A 19,317-nucleotide genomic window follows, 5' to 3' on the forward strand; every position below is an offset into this window, starting at 1 on the left:
TGATGAGACAAAAATTTAGTTGTAACTGTATATCTGTATATCTATATACCTATATATATATATATATATATATATATATATATATATATATATATGAAATATATAAAACTTGATATATTTTAATATATTCTAGAATATATTTTAAAATAAAAGTATATAAATCGTTATTTAATATATTTTAACACAACATCTAATATTTTTAGAATACGTTATTTTAAAATATATAATATTTGAATTTATTAAAAATAAATTGAATAACTATTTCATTATCATTTTTAACATATGGCAGAATTTGTGGGTGCAAAGTTTACGAGGTTCATAAAACAGAAAGAGCTTCCAGTGAATATGGGAACATAGCCAATCAGAGAGCTCGATTCAGGCGTGCATTGGTCGATGTTGTTGTGGTTTATTACAACAGATGTTAATGATGTCTGTTTCAGTGGTCAGTCAGTGCATCGCTAATAATAAACTTTCATCAGATCTGTCAGCGGTTGTTGTATAGCTCTTGTGATTTTTTTTCTGCTTGTGTGGATGAGATCAGTGATTACAGCGAGAAACGAACACACAAACAGACCAACACGTCCTGACCAGAGAAGTGCACGTGCTGTCAAGGATGCTGACAAATTTTCTTGCTACTGCTTTTTTTTGATTGTCATTTTTCTTACATTTCTGAAGAAACTGTGAGCACCACCAGTATTGAAAAACTCATGGGAGATTTTAAACGCATTGCTATGCAGTTGCTAAGGTGCTCTGAGTGGTTTTAAGCACGTTGCCATGTGGTTGCTAAGGTGTTTTGAACAGCCTTTAGCATGTTTCTATGCAGTTGAAGGTGTTTAGAGTAGTTTTTCCCTTTCTTTCATCTGGACATTGTTCAATTCATTCATCTGTTATAAAATTTTATCATATGGAGTTAAAAGCATTAACACCATGAAATATTATGGAGCATTCATGTATTTTTCCCATCTCGTGAACAGAACCTGCGAGAGCTCTGCAGAGATGGATGATGTAACCCGTCGTCACGGTAATGGAATCTCCCTCTGCAGACACTGATGGATCTGTTGCCGTGGCAGCCATTGCCGCCCGCTGACATTCCGGCCTGCCCCTGTCTGACGGCGGGCAGTGCCAAGCACTCTGCCTGCTGTCACAGAGTGGTGTGTGTGTATGTGTGTGTGCGAGAGTGTGTTTGTGTGTGGTCTGGGCCTCCAGCCAGAGCGCTGCCTGACAGGGCCCCCTCACGCAGCTCCACTGAGAGGACCATGCAGTGCTGGAGAATACAGAAGAGTCCTGTGAGTGAGCTCTGCTGTAGGGCAGTGGGTTCATTGTTACCCAGCCTCTACACAATCGCACACCCTGGCCTAACCAGGTTATGTGTTATGTTTAAGAATGTCGCGGTATGGCTAAACATGTTAGGTGTTACCTTACTAGAGTATCTAAAAAGAAGTGGATTTCACATACTCAAGTTTCTTACAGCAGAATGTAGTATGGACTGTATACTATGTGTAGTGTGCTAGTGTGCTATTTCAAACATAGTTAATGTGACAAGAATATATAGCATAATGCTGTTTGCAACATTTAGTGTAGCTCACTTCAAAAGGTTTAGCATGCACTGTTTAATTCAATTTTAATTCAATGTTACTAATTTTCTGTGAAACAGCTTCTACTCAGAATTTGCAAGTAAATTTCACAAATAACTCCAAAGGAAATCCTTTGGCAATTTTTTTCACTGTACTATTACATTTTTTTTGTTTGTTTTAAATCAAATAAAACACCAACGCAGCAACATAAATTCTAAATACTTGTGAATCAGGGTATATTTACACAACAACAATGTACTAAAACCGGAAAAGGTTTTTCTTCGTGTTTTTCATATACAAATGACATTGTCAAAACAGATCCATGAAAAAATGTTTAAAAACGCTGCGTTAAGGCCTGTTCACACCAAGAACGATTACTATAAAGATACACTATAACGATAAATTTGTGTCCACACCAACGAACGATAACAGTCTGTTTATCCTAAGCTCTGCACTGCGGTTTCAAAGTAGGCTACATCCAACGCTATCTCATGACCAATTCGTATGTACGATTTGTCTAACTCTAGGTTTAGGGGCGGGGTTAGGAGTAGGTCATTCGTACGAATTCATACGAATTTGGCAACTTGTAAAATATTTACAATTAAGCAAAAAACGTACTAATTCGTATGAATTTAGTCACCTCGTAAAATACGTACGGATTGCCATGAGATCGGGTTGGCTACAACATGTTTTTGCGGTTTTTGTTGCATTTACACGGCTTTAACCAGCAGATGTCCTCAGCATGCTATGTTTCGAGTGAATATAGTGTAGTGTAATCGATCTAATCTAACAGTGAATTTCGCTGACAAAGTCAATATAGAGGAATAAAAACAACGCCTAGTCTTTTTCACTGCCATGTCAAAGGAAGGAAGACAACGTTGTCGAAACTAGCGCTGGATACCTGAGGTAATTTTATGTTACACTGTTTGCTAGCCTGGCATAATGATCTCATCATTAATACTTCTCGCCATTTTTTTCGAGGGTAAGACCGATTGTTTTCCATATATCCATTTTCTTTAAAGTATCCTTGAAAAGAGGGGTTCACATGTCAAAAACTGGTGGCTTTTTCTGGACTTCTGCGATTAACTTCTCCGCAATGTTGTCTGCCATTTTAAATGCGTGATCCCTTAAATTAGAATGAATTATGATTGGCTGTCAGTGTTTTATCGTTCAACAGCTAGAAAAATTGTTCTGAAAGTGATCCCAACGATATCGTTTCTCTATATCGTTATTGTTTTAGCTGTGGTGTGGACAGTGCTATTCTTTTATATTTAGAATGATTTTTAGAACTATCTTTATTGTTATTTTTATAGTTGTCGTTCTTGGTGTGAACGGGCCTTTATTCATGCAAGGCCAGTAGATGGCGATGTCACTTTGTAAAGAATCACTATGAGCCTATAGAATGAACACGTAATTCGCATGCACATTGTCACCATTTTCACAAATGCATGTTTTTGTAATTTACACAGGATAAAGTTATCATTGCAAACTTTTGAAAAAGTGCAAGTTTTTGACATTTTCAGGCCCCCAAAATGCTGTTGTCGTGTAAATGAACAGCCAAAATTCATAAAATGTTTTCCATTTTTAGTTGAAAACGTTGTGGTGTAAACGGCCCTTTAGAGTTTCTCATTAAATGTTGATGCTCATACAGACGATTCTCGGAAAAACGGATAGTATATGTACGCACCAGCTGCTAGCATTCAGCACATGTTGCTCCTTCCCCAGGAAACATCAGTCATGAAGCCTGAAACATAAAAATAGACAAAAACGATTGACAAAAGCCTCATTGTGCATTTTAGACAAATCAGCCACCAAATAACACTGTCTCCCTGACTTTCTGGCTGTGTAGTGTGTGTTTGGATGTAATAATCACTGCACTCTTTTGGGCAGCATGCTCTAATTCATTCCCACACACACCGTGTACATTTACAGTATTCAGCAGGATTCAGTGGAGGAATGCACACAACTGACCCTCTCATTCTGTCTGGTGCTGCTCTCTAGTTGACATTTAAAGGCTAACAGCTTGCACTGACACTTTAAAACCCCATTGGACAGTTTGTCTGTCAGTCAAATTTGACCAGCCAATAAAAAAGATCTCTTCATGCCACACATAAATACAGGCTGCATGCATACTACTTTACTATATATATTACAGGCTTCATACTACTTACTGCTCAGTGTATATTGTATGTTTACAAAACCCGATTCCAAAAAGGTTTGGACACTGTACAAATTGTGAATAAAAACAGAATGCAATGATGCGGAAGTTTCAAATTTCAATATTTTATTCAGAATACAACATAGATGACATATCGCATGTTTAAACTGAGAAAATGTATAATTTTAAGGGAAAATAAGTTGATTTTAAATTTCATGGCATCAACACATCTCAAAAAAGTTGGGACAAGGCCATGTTTACCACTGTGTGGCATCCTCTCTTCTTTTTATAACAGTCTGCAAACGTCTGGGGACTGAGGAGACAAGTTGCTCAAGTTTAGGAATATGAATGTTGTCTCATTCTTGTCTAATACAGGCTTCTAGTTGCTCAACTGTCTTAGGTCTTCTTTGTCACATCTTCCTCTTTATGATGCACCAAATGTTTTCTATGGGTGAAAGATCTGGACTGCAGGCTGGCCATTTCAGTACCCGGATCCTTCTTCTACGCAGCCATGATGTTGTAATTGATGCAGTATGTGGTCTGGCATTGTCATGTTGGAAAATGCAAGGTCTTCCCTGAAAGAGCCGACGTCTGGATGGGAGCATATGTTGTTCTAGATCTTGGATATACCTTTCAGCATTGATGGTGCCTTTCCAGATGTGTAAGCTGCCCATGCCACACGCACTCATGCAACCCCATACCATCAGAGATGCAGGCTTCTGAACTGAGCGCTGATAACAACTCGGGTTGTCCTTGTTCTCTTTAGTCCGGATGACATGGCGTCCCAGTTTTCCAAACAGAACTTCAAATTTTGATCCGTCTGATCACAGAACAGTTTTCCACTTTGCCACAGTCTATTTTAAATGAGCCTTGGCCCAGTGAAAACGCCTGCGCTTCTGGATCATGTTTAGATATGGCTTCTTTTTTTACCTATAGAGTTTTAGCCGGCAACGGCGAATGGCACGGTGGATTGTGTTCACCGACAATTTTTTCTGGAAGTATTCCTGAGTCCATGTTGTGATTTCCATTACAGTAGCATTCCTGTATGTGATGCAGTGGCGTCTAAGGGCCCGAAGATCACGGGCATCCAGTATGGTTTTCCGGCCTTGACCCTTACGCACAGAGATTGTTCCAGATTCTCTGAATCTTTGGATGATATTATGCACTGTAGATGATGATAACTTCAAACTCTTTGCAATTTTTCTCTGAGAAACTCCTTTCTGATATTGCTACACTATTTTTCACCGCAGCATTGGGGGAATTGGTGATCCTCTGCCCATCTTGACTTCTGAGAGACACTGCCACTCTGAGAGGCTCTTTTTATACCCAATCATGTTGCCAATTGACCTAATAAGTTGCAAATTGGTCCTCCAGCTGTTCCTTATATGTACATTTAACTTTTCCGGCCTACTATTGCTACCTGTCCCAACTTTTTTGGAATGTGTAGCTCTTTCAACATTTGATATGTTATCTATATTCTATTGTGAATAAAATAGAAGTTTATGAGATTTGTAAATATTGCATTCCTTTTTTATTCACAATTTGTACAGTGTCCCAACTTTTTTTGAATCGGGTTTGTACATACTGCTGTGCATAGTGTGCAAATTTCCTGTATGAATGGAAGCAAAATGCCAAAATGTGCATTACACAACAAAGCACAATGGCTGTAATACTGTTTTCCACTATGCAATGTGCAAGACTTCCAGTGTGACAAATGAACAGACAGTAAAACCAACCATGATCAACCGTGATCTTTTTCTTGACTTGCTATTTCACCAGACTAACATAAAAAAAAAAAAAAAGTAAAATAACCATATTTATATCTAAAAGATAACTGGACACTACTGAAATAAATGTGTACTGTAACAATGTAGCAATACTGGGCCTGACCCAAATGGCACCCTAAACCCTCACGGTCTTCCTCTGAGTCCACACTTTCGTGAAGTAACGCTGCTTTGACTGTCAGATACAAGTCGGCTGTGTAGCTCGCAGACTTGCAGCCTTGGCAGAATTACGCATTGAGGTCACATAGCGGCCACAAAGGGGACACTCACGAGCACCCTTCTGAAACCTAAAATGACAAATAGGACACCCTATGGTCTCATGGACTTAACGGATATGCGCACACAGCGGCCATTGTAAGTCCTCAAGACCAAAAGTACACATTATGTGTGCCATTTGGGACAGGGCCACTTTTTGGAATCATAAAATAATGCATAATGTTTCACACAATACTGCTTCTTTTTAAAGAAAGTAGGCAGTAAACAGTATATACTGCACACTAAGTAGTAAGACAGCAATCCATTGAAATAGCATACTAGCATACTACTCTTATTTTTTTATATTTATGTGGCAGAAATTGTAAAGTTGTATGCTATTCTAAAGTATTGCATTATGGTTACAGTGTTTCACGTGGTGTGCTTGAACCAAACGGCAAATGTAGTAGGCCAGCTGGGTGATATATAAATCCCCACGTGGTACACATACATACATATTGCAAAAATAGTACAAGTAGTGTGCTAGTATACTATTCCAAGTAGTGAAACGGTCACCATGAGTAATATCTTTCGTGCCTCAAGAATGCACCATTGTGTGTTTGAGATTAGCCCTGTAATTCTAGCAGGGGATGGAACATTAAAGATGAACAAAAGCGCCTGACAGGTCCAGTTAAACTCTCTCTCTCTCTCTCGTGTGTGTGTGTGTGAATCAGTTGAACTCTAGACCAGTACTGCATGAAATTTGGTATAGCACTTGCCAGTGTGGTTTACCGCAGCATGTGTGTGTGTGTTAGCATGTGTGTATGTGTGTTCGCTGGCGGTAGCAGCCACACGCAAGCCTGGTATTTCCCTTGGGGAAGTTTTTCGCTGCTTGTAAGTCTCATGTCTTTGATTTTGTGTGCTCGAGGCAGAGGAAAGGAAGCAACCGAACGCTGTCTCGCTGCTTCTGTCAACTCGTGGTCCCTTGAAAGAAAGAAAGAAAGAAAGAAAGAAAGAAAGAAAGAAAGAAAGAAAGAAAGAAAGAAAGAAAGAAAGAAAGAAAGAAAGAAAGAAATTCTCCATTAAAGTCAGTTCAGGACAGACAGACAGACAGACAGACAGATAGATAGATAGATAGATAGATAGATAGATAGATAGATAGATAGATAGATAGATAGATAGATAGATAGATAGATAGATAGATAGATAGATAGATAGATAGATAGATAGATAGATTCAGTGACAATTTCTGGTATATTTGGAGAGGGTGGGTGTTTTCTGTGTTGAGCTACATGTGTGGAAGGAAATGAGCGGATTTGACGGTGCGGACGAGCAGCGTGTCCTGCCAGGAATACACACACACACACACACACACACACAAACACACACCAGATCCTGCCAACTGTTTATTTGTCTGCCTGTTCGCAGGAGCCGCAGCACGGCATGCTCTGATCCGCTGCGCCAAGAGTCGACACGCAGACAGCAAAGGAATATAGCGTGTTCCAGGAGTCTGGATCAACATCCGGCCCCCAGAACATGTTCTCTGTCTCTTCATATATATATATATATATATATATATATATATATATATATTGTAATTTAGATTGTATTTTGGTTGTAATCAAGTTTTTTCAAACAAAAGTTCTCTAATTATGTTTTTGAAACATTTAATGTCAAATGTTCAGATTATATTATTACAAACATAAACAAAACGTTCCAGAAACAGTTTGGTCTGGTTTTGGTGTTGTGGTTTTCATTTGAATTGAAGAGAGTTAACTTTGGAAATATTGTCTATTATGTAAGTGAAGCCAATCGATCAGGACACAAGCAATCAAACCTGCATCACCGACACGACACTTTAGTGTGTCACGTTGCAGCGTAAATCGCTGATTAAAGACTGTGATCTAACATAAATACACACAGATCTGCGGTTTTGCCCTGTGAAAATATGTGTGTGTGTGTAAAGACGTGTCATCTGTGTGTGCAGAGCTGGTGTGAATGACGCTGCGAGACTGCTCAGGAGGCCACAAGAGAGAAACGAGAGTGACAGAATGCGAGACAGAGATTATTAACACCAGAGTTCTGCCTGTGAGTTCTGCATGATGCTATAGGGTTTTGCCAAAACTATGCTATCCAGGTGTTCTGAGTGGTTGCTAGCTGGTTTCTTACAGGTGTAAATCAAAGTAGCCCACATATTTATGCTGTATTGTTTTGTTGCTTTATTTGATTTTTAATATTTATTTTACTAACATTCATAATATTTCTTTTTTTAAATAATATTTATTCTTTATTTTATGAGTTTGGGGCAAAACTGAGTGTCCAGAATGCTCAAATGTTCTGTACATTTTCATAATCTATTTTATTGTATCATGTTCAGAATAGTATTACTTTTATTAGCAAACAAAATCAAATAAGTAATCCTCTTCACACTCCACTTTAATACAATAAAAAAAAAAGTTTATATTTTCTAATACTTTTGCATATACAGGTCTTTTACCATGCCATTAAGGTATGTGGTTTCCCAGAAGAGACCCGATCGCGCCGACAGTTGCACTATGAGCCTCTAGGGGGGGCTGCTGTACCACCGTTCTCCGTATCGCCGGGCTCCGAAAGACGCTGCTGCCGCTCGTGTCCCTCTCTCTAATCACGCTCTGCGTCTCTCCCCCTCTCTTTATCATTCTGAGCCACCCCTCCTCCCCCAGTCACTTACCCTGCCCTTCTGAGAGAAGAATCCACGGCGTGTGCGATTTAGAGGGTGTGCGTGTATGTGTGTGCGTGTTAGTTTATGAGCCTGAGCTTCTGTTTGTGTGTGCGTAGAGGTGCTATGAAGGCCGGCGCTATTGTGTGCAGCGCAGTGTTCTGTTACCTGCGCGCGAGTGATTAGAGCGCCGTAATAAACGGAGGGAGAGATAGAGCGCGCGCGAGAGAGAGAGAGAGGGAAGGAGGGGGTGAACGAGGGATAGGTTGAGTGGAAGAGTAATAAAGACCGAGGGAGGAGATGAAATTCCAGCTGCCTGTGAAAGGCTGTTTCCTGCAGCGCTGCCACGAGATTAATGACGAGAGAAAAAAGGGAGAGAGAGAGAGAGACGGAGGCAGGAAGAGTGCCGCGCAAACGACTCAACGAAAGTATCCGGTCCGCTGCGACGGCGTCCCGTTTTAATCTGGTTAAAGTTCTCTCTTATCATTTTAATAGCGTTCTTTCACACGCACAGATCACTGTTGAGGCAGATCGGCAGATATTGCGCGCTCAGAGGGCATGCGGAGACATTCACAGTGCCAGTGCGCCGCGCGCCTGCCAGGCGTTGTTTCGCTCCGCTGCCAGGCCTCTCGCTCTGCTCTGCCTGTGCCTGAGATAAAAGCATTTCATTTTACGTCACGGTTGGACGTATAAGTGAGAAGAAAAGAGAGTTTGCTAGATTGTCCTCATCCTTCCCAGAGATCGATATGCCATTAGCACAGTTAGCTGTGGTTTTTCTGTTGCGCAACTCGTGGTATCTCTCATGGTGGCTCTGAATGTGTGAGTGAGGATGTGTTGGGTATCTCTTGAGCTAATAATTCCTCTGTGCGACTATTTAAGTATTACACTCTTAAAAATAAAGGTTACTAAAGGGGGTTTTCGACGCCAACCCTAATAAAACACACCCGAAGCTCTTCAGGATCTCTTGAAAATACAGGCAGGTGTTTTGAAGCAGGTAGGAAATAAACTTTGAAGGACAGTGTAGGATTGAAGACCTCTGCCATAGAAGAATCATTTCAGGTTCCTCTAAGAACCTTTTAGTTCTTAAAAGAGCAATTTTTATATGAAGAACTTAATCTAAAGAACCCTTTTCTTCTAAAAAGAACATTTTGTGCAATGGCCCACTGAACGGGGAATGTTCTCAACTTTGGCTAACCTGGCAAGGTTCTCTCAACGTTATGAACCAACATTATTCCAATAATGTAAATGTTCATTCTAAGTTTTTAAAGTCTTTAATAACATTCAGAGAACATTCAAATTTTTAAGAAATAATGGGAACATATTTTTTGACCTGGGGAGAAGGTTCCATGGAAGTTAAAGGTTTTTCATGGAACCACAGAAGCCAATAAAGAACCTTTATTTTTAAAAGTGTACTCTTAAAAATAAAGTCTATATATGATAGATATCTATATGACAGCTAAGGCTGGTAATTTGAAGGACAGCAAAGCTATTTCCTTGTTAACTTTGCTAACTGTGCTATCTATGTGCTAACTTTGATAACTGCGCTACCCCTGTGTTAACTTTTCTAACTGTGCTATTTCTGTTAACTTTGATAATTTTGCTACTTTCGTGCTGTCCTATTTCTGTGCTAACTTTGATAACTGTGCTACTTTCGTGCTAATTGTGCCAACTTTGATAACTCCGCTACCCTTGTGTTAACCTTTCTAACTGTGCCATTTCTGTGTTAACTTTGATAACTGTGCTACCTTCGTGTTAACTGTGCTATTTTTGGGTTAACTTTGATAACTTAACTTTTCTAACTGTTATTTCTGTGCTAACTTTGATAACTGTGCTGCTTTCGTGGTAACTGCTATTTCTGTGTTAACTTTGATAACTGTGCTACCTCTGTGCTAATTTTCTAACTGTGCTATTTCTGTGTTAACTTTGATAACTCTGCTACCTCTGTGCTATTTCTGTGCTAACTTTGATAATTATGCTGCTAACTCTGCTACCTCTGTGCTATTTCTGTGCTAACTTTGATAATTGTGCTGCTAACTCTGCTACCTCTGTGCTATTTCTGTGCTAACTTTGATAATTGTGCTGCTAACTCTGCTACCTCTGTGCTATTTCTGTGCTAACTTTGATAATTGTGCTGCTTTCGTGCTAACTGTGCTAGTTCTGTGTTAACTTTGATAACTGTGCTACTTTCGTGCTAACTGTGCTATTTTTGTGTTAACTTTGATAACTGTGCTACTTTCATGCTAACTGTGCTATTTCTGTGTTAACTTTGATAACTGTGCTACCTCTGTACTATTTCTGTGCTACATTTGATAACTGTGCTATTTCTGTGCTAACTTTGATAACTGTGCTACCTTCGTGTTAACTGTGCTATTTCTGTGTTAACTTTGATAACTTAACTTTTCTAACTGTTATTTCTGTGCTAACTTTGATAACTGTGCTACTTTCGTGGTAACTGTGCTATTTCTGTGTTAACTTTGATAACTGTGCTACCTCTGTACTATTTCTGTGCTACATTTGATAACTGTGCTATTTCTGTGCTAACTTTGATAACTGTGCTACCTTTGTGTTAACTGTGCTATTTTTGGGTTAACTTTGATAACTTAACTTTTCTAACTGTTATTTCTGTGCTAACTTTGATAACTGTGCTGTTTTCGTGGTAACTGCTATTTCTGTGTTAACTTTGATAACTGTGCTACCTCTGTGCTAATTTTCTAACTGTGCTATTTCTGTGCTAACTTTGATAATTATGCTGCTAACTCTGCTACCTCTGTGCTATTTCTGTGCTAACTTTGATAATTGTGCTGCTAACTCTGCTACCTCTGTGCTATTTCTGTGCTAACTTTGATAATTGTGCTGCTAACTCTGCTACCTCTGTGCTATTTCTGTGCTAACTTTGATAATTGTGCTGCTTTCGTGCTAACTGTGCTAGTTCTGTGTTAACTTTGATAACTGTGCTACTTTCGTGCTAACTGTGCTATTTTTGTGTTAACTTTGATAACTGTGCTACTTTCATGCTAACTGTGCTATTTCTGTGTTAACTTTGATAACTGTGCTACCTCTGTACTATTTCTGTGCTACATTTGATAACTGTGCTATTTCTGTGCTAACTTTGATAACTGTGCTATTTCTGTGCTAACTTTGATAACTGTGCTAACTGTGCTATTTCTGTGCTAACTTTGCTACTTCTGTGTTAACTTTGCTAATTGTGCTACTTCTCTGCTAAGTTTTCTAACTGTGTTATGTTACTACATTCTACATTCTCTGAGGTAGTTGTCAACTGTGTCTTGTTCTGTGAATTACCTGCATTAACTTCCTTAAGTTCTCTGAGATATTAACTATGTCAGAAGCATCATTCTTTGACTTTTGGATAGCTGTGCTATGTGCTGTGCCATCTAAGATCTACGCAAGAGAGGAAAGAGTGTGAAGCATTAAGGCTGTCTAATCCATATTAGGTTTCCTCAGAGTAGCTTGACGCATATTAAATGCACAGCCATTTAGCCTGTGCTAATGAGTGAAATACTTTACAAACGGTGCAGCCCAATTACTTAATATTGCCTTTAATGTTTGTCTTTCTCAACTTTTTTGAGAGGATGTTTTTGAATCTTACCATGTCGGCCCTCGCTTGTGCGCTACGATCTGTTTTCTATATTTACAGAAATGATCGCAGGGACAAAGCGGAGCGAGCGGTAGAAGTCTACGGCTGCGGGATTTCTCCGGGGAACATCTTGCCGTCACGCTCCACTGCTGTCTGAAGAGCGCCAGGGAAACCCTGACTGCAGAAGCGGGACGAGAGCTGAGACGAGAAAAGAGACAGAGCGTGAGGGAATGAACGCAGTGGCGCGTGTGTGTGCGAGGCTCTGTGGGAGAGAAACAGGTGCTTCCTGTGCTTTTGAAATGCGAGTATGTGTGTGCGCAAGTAGCGCTGCCTGAAAAGCGTGTGCTGTTTGCATGCGATTACCGGCCCTGCTCTGTGTGTGTGTGTGTGTGCGTGTGTGAGATTGTGTGGCAGCTTGCGGTGTGTGTATGTGTGTGTGCGTACCTGGCTCACGCTGAGACAGGACCATTAATCCTGCTTACTGGCCGTTGAGCAGCGTAGAGCAGCGCAGAGATAAAGAGCCAAATCCCTCTCTCTCTCTCTCTCTCTCTCCCTCTCTCTCGCTCGCTCCAGGCGTGATGACTGACTCGGCCTGTCTGTCGTCACCTGTAACGAGCCGACGTGATTTAATTCAATTGCGTTCGATTCAGTGACTCAACTGTAATGTCATAAACTGCGATATGATAATTGTATTGATGATGCGCTTCCTGCGGGTTGAATAGCTCATCCATGACCAGACGTGTTCTGCAGTTGCGTGTGAAATCATTACTAGTGAGGTCAGATCAACACTGACCTGGAGTCACGGGCAGAGAGAGAGAGGGCTGTGTGTCGGGTCAGAGCGCTGGTCACACTTTCTGTAATACACGCGTTCGTCAATAACTGCCTGATCGATACTCTTAACTGTGCATTGATGACCGATACACAGGCCTGCTGGAATAATACACACACAGTTTTTCCCTGCACGGCTTCTCAGACTCTCACCTGCCTCTCTTTCAGCCTGTCTGTCTCTCGGTCTGCCTTTCTTGCTGTCTATATAAGGGGCTTTTGCACCAAATAGTTCTAGGAACTCAGTTATAAGAACTGGCCACTAGGATAGTTCCCCGAGAACTAATTTCTCCCCCGGACTATGTTCCTGGTTGCATTATATCGGTCTACCTCTTTGTATCTTTCTACCAGTCTTTTTTGTCTAATACCTGTCTGTCTTTCCTTTCTATCTATCATTCTCTAACTTTGTCCTTCTCTGTGCCTATCTATGTAGCTGTCTCTCTCTCTCTCTCTCTCTCTCTCTCTCTCTCTCTTGTCAACAGCGACATATTAATAGTTCCAGCCGCCGAGACCCAATTCCCAGAGCCGTGTAAGAATTCATCCTGTCTCTCTCTCTCTCTCTCCAGCGGGAAGGCTGACTCTTACGCATTTGGAAATTTGGCCTGTAAGTACCCTTCAGCTGGGGATCAAAGCTGTACGCGGCACACACTCCGCCTGAGAACGGACGTATGGGCCCATAACGGGAGGAGTGTGTGTGTGAGCAAGGTCAGCAAGCGGTGACTCAGTCTTGAATGCTGCACAATCTCCAGACGGCGATCCCCACCGCACAGGATTGGACCGTGTTTGTGTGGATCCAGGCACTGAGAAACACAGCTTGACATGCCAAATTTCCACACTGCGCTTAAGGGAATAAACTCACCCAGGACGACTGTGGGACTTGTACTGGTTCAAGTTTATTCCCCTGAACCCTTGAATATTTCCACACTGACCTGCAGTCAGTCCTTCCCACAGCTAGTTGCGTCTGATCTGGAATCAGTTCATGACATCACTGTGCTGATCCAAGGGGTCAGGGATTAGCTGGCTAGCATTTAGCCTCTGCTAGTAGATGCCGTAACTACACCACTCTGCGGATAGAAAACTTGTTTTAGCATAACATAAGATGCTATTTAAATGTACATTTAAAAAATAAAGATTCTTAAAAGTGTGAAATGGATCAGTGTTGTCATAACGTAACATTTCCTGTGGTTCATATTCTACAAAACATCACAGAAATGAAGTGACTTAACAAGTTTTTAATTGGTCTTTTATCTAATTAAATGTCTATAATTTATTGTTTATCGTACGTGTTTATCTATATTGAGTTTTTACCCTATATTATGTTATGTACAGCACATTGGTCAACAGCTGTTGTTTTAATTATGCTCTATACATAAAGTGACATCGACATAATTCCTTCAAACAAGATCGCTATCATTACCTGAGAAGTAACAAGGCATGAGATATTATTAATTGTTTTTATATATATTGACACTTTGAATAGAAGCATATTTTGTCTTATTGCACTGGCAGATATTTAATACCCGTTTTCAACTTGTTTCTATTACAAACACACTGTAAAACCCCACTCAGACATAACGGAAACACTTTTAAATTCCAATATAACAACATTAAACCATAACAGATCACCCCAAATATTAATATTGAGCAAAAACACATAAGATAAGGCTTAATTAATGCTGGGAACTAAACATCTGCTGTGACTCATTCCATTTTAGTTCTGCTTAATATAATCAGTTATTGAGTTCACATAACTTTTTTTATATTAACTGAAATGAACTAAGTAATATTTGAGTATAATTAGCTTGTTTCATTCAATAAATTTGATTTAGGTTTCTGCAGTGCATAATGTCATAAGGGGCCCCCAACTGCACTATGGGTCCTGTACATCATTGACTGCATTTTCTAGTTGAGAAAAGGCTGTTCTAGAATCCTCCGTAGACAGACATTCGGGTTTAATAAACGTGCTGTCTGAGGTAACTGGCAGGTAAGACGAGCGCGCTGCTTTGGGAGACAGTCACGGAACGCTTGTGAGTCACGGCGCCCTTCCGCCGGCAAAACCCATTTGATTCTCTCTCTCTCTCTCTCTCTCTCCGTTTGCTCGCTCGTCTCTGCCAGATCTGACGCTTCCTTTAATTCTCTCTCACGCTCGCTTGCCTCTCTCTCTTTATCAGATTCCTTCCCGCGCCCGTGTCTGCCGTCGCACCTATTAAAGACGCTCTGCAAATGGAATTCCTCAATATCGCACTCGGCTCCGCTTTGATGTGGAAGAGAGAGACAGAGAGATGGGGGGGATGTGAGGTGGTAGCATGAAAAAAAGCTGCCAATTGCGTGCTCGTTTTATCAAATGCGGGCTGATGTTTGTCACCGAACGGCTAGGACTCCACAGAGTATTTCAATTAATGCGGAGAAAACGCCGCTGCAGACTCGTTTGCGGTTTACCATGTGATTTATTCCTAATTCTGCTGAAACATGTTCATGAAATATGTTTTCTGTGTTCTCCAAAGTCAAGTCATTTCCAACAGATAAAAAAAAAAACTACCTGTCGCAGCAGGTCGCTTAAATTCACGGGGCCCAGAACCAAAACTTTTCTTAATTTTTTACAAATATTTAACCCTCTATGGTACAGAGTTGCCATATGGCAGCAATTAATTTCTACTCATTTCCTTGTTATTCAGAAAAAAATACAATATATTGTACTTTGGAAATTAAAAGGATAGGCCTTAAGGTTGCCAATGATGTGCTGTTTTTAATTCCCATGACATCTGAATGTCCCTGTAATACTCTCTTTCTCACTGTCACCCTCACACGGAAGACACCTGTTGAAGTGCTCCAGAAATTACTCTATTTACCTCATTTTTAAACATCTCTTCTCAATGGGGATTTTTTTGCAGCATCTTTGATAAAATAAATTAGAACGTTTTATTCACAAATCAACTTTGTCTAACATAGTTTTACTGTAAATTTGGAAAATATCTAGGTTGCCATATGGCAACTCTGTACCATAGTGGAACTGCAGTAATGTATTTCCCCATTGGGATTTTTTATAGATAGTAGCATATGATTGTGGTTATTTATTTATTTTGAATTGTTTATTGTAGTATAGTTGTATTTATGTATAAATAACAAAGTTATTTCTTCTTTTCTGAAAATGAATATAGCAATATTTTATGGAAAGGGCAATGGGAAGAGTGCAGAGTTAGCTCTTCCATGTGATGAGTGTGAGGATGAATAATGATAGGGATCTACTTATTTTTGGTTTGCATGAGTTCCAAGTATATACATCTATCAATTTCTAAAACAAATTTGCATTTAAATAGAAAAGAAAATCATAATTTTATAGAAAAACTACTTTTTTGACCATTTTCCATTGTGGTACAGAGTTGTCATATGGCATCGTTCCCCTAAGTACCCCCCAAAAATCTTTTTTCAAAAATCTTTTTTGATTTGCATAATTGAAGCTATTTCATGTAATAAAAACTTATTTGAAATAATGCGTACCATAGAGGGTTAACCAGTAGGTCATAACTCACAGGTCTGTTCTAATTATATGCAACTAATTCCAAGTACACACTGCACTAGTGTTTTCAAAAGTACCAAGTAACTAGTACCAAGTTGGTACTAAAATTAAAATAAAATGTGAGGCTTTGAGCGCTGTTGAGCGGATTCATAAACACCTCTGATTGGCCATTGTGCTCACACGCTCGACATATATGTCTGCGATTGGCTACAACGATCAACGCACGGGAGAATTTGAAAACACTAAAGTGTTGGGAGCGGGAGCGTTTGAAAGCAACTGTCTCTCAGTGGACCGGTCCGTGTGTATGTAAGCGCTATAGGTGAAGAGCGTCATTGATGTCTATTTACAACATGTTTTTGAGGTGTTGATCTTTGTAGCCAATCACAGACATACCTGATGAGCACGTGAACACAATGGCCAATCAGAGGTGTTTAAGCATCACATTTTTTAAATTTCAGTACCAACATGGTACCGAAGTCGGTACTTTTGACAACACTACACTGTGCGATTTTCATTGACGTCACAAGCACGATTTTCTCACACTACACGACTGTCTGGGGCATCATTTAGTTGCTGTTGTGTGCACATTACATGATGGATCAGTGACGAGTTACACATTACACAACATTTTAATAGGAAGAATCGGCGACAAATCTGTCTGGTCTACAAAGTGTTTCACAACCAAACATATACGCAAGAAGTTATACAGGAAATAACGTAAAATCATGCATGAGAAAGGAGTTCTCACGGTTGAAATCGGTGCCCGCGCGAGACTTGTTATCCAAGTAGTCTGTGTGCTGATTTACAGCGAAAAAGAATATGAAGGAGAGATTGGTTGCTCGCAGAATCCATGCTTGCTGATGTTCTGTTGCAAGTCTATGACTCCTCCCCCTGAACTTTCCCTTGCCCTGCATCTTGCGCTCCCATTGGCTGTTGGTCTTCGCCAATGTAATTTCCAGTTAGTGTTGGCAAATCTGCGTTTTTTTCCGTGGAATTGGGCTACTTTTACAATGTTGTCGCGGGTGGGTTTTTTTGGTCTGTGGGTTGAAGCAACGCATCCCCCGCCTCTGTTTCCAGTCAAAACACATTTCACACTGAATGACTCTGAGTCCCAGACAGATATTTAGAATGTTAAATATTTCACGGGCGTCGTCCATGATCATACACACTATACGATTGTCACTTATGTAGATGAGCACCCACAGATTTTTGGCATTTGAGTGCTAATCGGGGCAAAAATTGTGCAGTGTGTACTCGCATAACCATGTAATCTTGTAAAGTTAAAATAGTAAATGGAAGATAAAAACATATCTTGTTGATGTCAAAAGCTGACAAATCCAATTCTACAGTATTTTGCAGCAATTTCATCTGACGCTTGGCAGAAGTCAAATTAGCCAGATATCAACAGGCATGGGCATGACATGTCACCATCCTCGAAAACCAGCAATAAAACTTTGTAAGATAAAAGAACATGTGACTCAAGTAAATTCTCTTTCTGTCCTATACTAAAAATTCTGACATTTGCATTGGCCTGTCTGCAGGGCACTGATGGCTGACGTGGGCACTGTTGCATTGGCAGGCTGGCACTGATAAGCTGGCATTCACTCAAGCACACTGATCTAATGCAGTGGAAACATTTAGAATACTTCCCTACTGAGACACTCAGTAGTTTGTGGTGCATCAGAGTCTAAAAGCTTTATGTATTTGTATGTGTCAATACTTGGGTTTCTTATCCTAAACACTTAAGTGAAGTCTTATGCATGAAATCTGAGAAATGGAAAAGCAAAAGTGCACCAACAAGATCTAGACTATAATCACAGGAAATTACACATTTCCCAGGATTCCAGTGAGATGTGGCACTCTGTTGTCACCTGTGCATCATTTTCTGTATAGTCATTTTCACTTTTATCTAAGTAAGGCTCCATACTGAAATGGAACCTCTAGTTATTTTAGTGATTTTTTTCTTTCCCACAAGTGGGAAATGTTTTGTAAATTTATGACATTTTTTGCTAGTCATAATACTAGATGACCCTGAGATACTTAGTCCCCCTGTGGTGAAAATCATTTTTTTTTATGTTGTTTATATGTCTATGTGGAGTTTTAATATGCTTTAAAACAAACCCTGTGCAAATCCATAAGTCAACACCATTAATAAATATTTTCCCTTTAAAACTGCAGTGATCTAAAAAAATGCGGTTTGAAATCGCTGGTGTTTGTGACTTCACAAACTACCATGTAACCAATCACTTCAACATGCTGGAGGGCTTTGGCATATCATTACTCTGCTGTGAAGCAAGAGAGTCTCAAGAGAAGCCAGGTTATATTCTGGTATTTTTTTGTTGATATTAAAAATCATGTAGATTTAGCAATATAGTGTTGTGTGATGTATATTACAATGTTATGATAAGCTACATGCCTTTCTCCACTGATGTTCTGAGTTGTTCAAAGCATTTCTAAGGATACTGATTGTTAGAAAGCAGCTGTCTGACTCTGAGCTGGCAAACGGGAACATGGTTTGTGTAACAGTAGCAAAATATTATTAGCTGTTTAATAATGTCAACCAAAAGGCTAATCATATTAATTATCGTTATGTGTCCAACGTTGTAAAGAGCGATACCATTGTGTGCGTTTACCAGCGTTTACCTCTTAGTAAGTTGACTGAGTGAATCTCTGAGCTGGTGTGAGCGAGTGGAGGCGGGGCCAATATGCATATTCATATACCTACGTATATGAAATGAAGCAAGGGTGTAGAGTTACATTCAAGATATTTTAAGGCATGAAGAATTTTGGTGAACAAAGATGAGTTTCAAGGGATTAAGTTTCTAAGTATATTAAGTATAAATCCTGTACTAACTAGAGCACTGCTATTGTACGTTTGACTAAACTGCTTGTGTTTATTTCCTATTTTACTTCTTATACTTTTATGATGGCTATTGTTAATTTAACTACTATTGTTCAACAAATAATATTTTAT

The 19,317-nt window shown here is 39.7% G+C and overlaps 1 long non-coding RNA gene across 1 annotated transcript in view; it reads right to left on the reverse strand.

Moving 5' to 3' along the window:
- Nucleotides 1–255: 255 nt before the first annotated feature.
- LOC137027844 (uncharacterized) overlaps nt 256–19,317 on the reverse strand; it is a 30,775-nt gene continuing 11,713 nt past the window's right edge. Inside the window, exons 2-4 of the long non-coding RNA XR_010896090.1 lie at nt 12,014–13,890; nt 3,262–3,318; nt 256–1,264 (exon numbers count right to left, since the gene is read on the reverse strand). This is a non-coding gene — a long non-coding RNA (uncharacterized lncRNA). The remainder of the gene's footprint in view (nt 1,265–3,261; nt 3,319–12,013; nt 13,891–19,317) is intronic.

Source organism: Chanodichthys erythropterus, chromosome 10 (assembly GCF_024489055.1).
Source record: "Chanodichthys erythropterus isolate Z2021 chromosome 10, ASM2448905v1, whole genome shotgun sequence".
Taxonomy (NCBI): Eukaryota; Metazoa; Chordata; class Actinopteri; order Cypriniformes; family Xenocyprididae; genus Chanodichthys; species Chanodichthys erythropterus.